At 36.3% G+C, this 1,786-nt stretch overlaps 1 non-coding gene across 1 annotated transcript; it reads right to left on the reverse strand.

The window, feature by feature from the left end:
• Positions 1-72, reverse strand: trnaq-cug. The gene has a single exon. It is a non-coding gene; the product is annotated as a tRNA-Gln (tRNA).
• Positions 73-1,786: the final 1,714 nt, after the last annotated feature.

Here is a 1,786-nt window from a genome sequence, read left to right on the forward strand (position 1 = left end):
AGGTCCCACCGAGATTTGAACTCGGATCGCTGGATTCAGAGTCCAGAGTGCTAACCATTACACCATGGAACCCTGCTTCTTTCTATCAACGTCACATAATTTGGTACTACTTTCTGTAGTTTTTTTGTAGTGTTATTAATGATAATACAGCAGGCACCCCATTTACAAAGGCTATGTCCTTACCACAGCGTCCGCAGATTCGTTTCCCACCTCATCCCTTCTCTCGCCTCCTTTCACGTTTTACTGTCCCGCCAGTGAAAGGCAAAAGCCACCAAAAATAATCTTTTAAAACAACACAAATATCGTATACTCTGTAGTAATAGCTGGGGACCAATAAATTGGGAGGCACCCAAAAAAAAAAACTCACTGGTACCATGACTTGCACTGGCTTGTCATGAGAGTGATTCTTGTTCATCCACTCTCAAACACATGGCCGTTATGCCTGCCCCCTGGCGGCCAGCAGGAGGAGCACCAGCGTTCATCTCACACATTCAAAACACATTTTTCTTTTCTAACCAGAAAAACATCTTGGGATATAAAGTCTCTTTTTCAAGAGCGTTCTGGCCAAAACAGGCAGCAACAAAAGTTACAGACAGACAACATGGATAAAAAAAAAAACACAAAATCAGAAAAATATACAACTCCGAGGCAACAATATAAAACACAAAAAGAACACAAAAATAAAGTTACCATAAGGAAGGACTAAAAAGTAATAATATATACTATAAATAAACCATAAAAAAACAAGACAATTAACTCTTTAGTACCTGGATTGTCACCAGTTTCGTTGTGCTGCTTTCAGATGCCTTTCACAAACATCTAAACCTCTGGAACCTGGCAAATTGGTTTTATTTCTTTTGAAAACATAAGAAAAAAGGCAATAAGCAACTTGGGAAGAAATGTTCAACATATTGTAAAAAATGTGTCAATGGTGACAAGAAAATTAGTTAAAAAATTAGTTGTGGGGAGATAATTAAATTACAAAAAAGTCCAGAAACGATATTAATAATTCTTATAGTTATATATTTTATATTTATATTCAGGGCAATTCTTGATTTGATTTAGTTAATCATTGCCCTTTTCTTTTTTCTTTTTTTTTCCTTTTTTGTTTTTGAGAGTTTGCTCAGGTTTGAGAGGGTTAAAAGACCTGCTACAGTGCTTTTAAACAGCCTGCCGGAACCAGTGAGTGAGTTTAAGTCTTTCTGCAGAAGCATCCACATATTTGGAGCTGGATACATAAAGGCTCCTTTGCCAAACTCCATACAAACCCTATAAAGACAATAAGAACAAGTTCTGTGAACGGAGGGCATAGCCATTTTAATTTTTTTTTTGCGACTCAGTATTTGATAAACTTTGACCTTCAGAGTGGGTGAACGATTCAAACTCTCTTTAATCAAATAAGCCTTTAATCGCCCTGAATAGGGATATATTACTGATTTATATTTCAAGATGAACATTAAGCTCGTTTTAGATTGTCCCTATTCTTAAAAAAAGACTGCATTTTTATGAATATATCATCAGTTTTTCCCAGCGAAGTTCACCCCAGTGATTAGCCCTACAACAGTGAGTTTATGAATAGAAATGCTAAATTCCTTTTTAGATAATGACATAACATAACCACATAACATCATTGAGAAAAATATATTTCGGATAAATGTCTGTCTCAGCTTTGTGGAAACAACCAGATTGTCCTCACAGATTCCCCCGACCTCTCTAACTACCCTGATTTAGACAAATCTTTTGCCCATTTAACTTTTCCAGACTTACTTTGTCAAAGGGCTTATTG

Source organism: Plectropomus leopardus, chromosome 11, assembly GCF_008729295.1.
Source record: "Plectropomus leopardus isolate mb chromosome 11, YSFRI_Pleo_2.0, whole genome shotgun sequence".
NCBI classification, from domain to species: Eukaryota; Metazoa; Chordata; class Actinopteri; order Perciformes; family Serranidae; genus Plectropomus; species Plectropomus leopardus.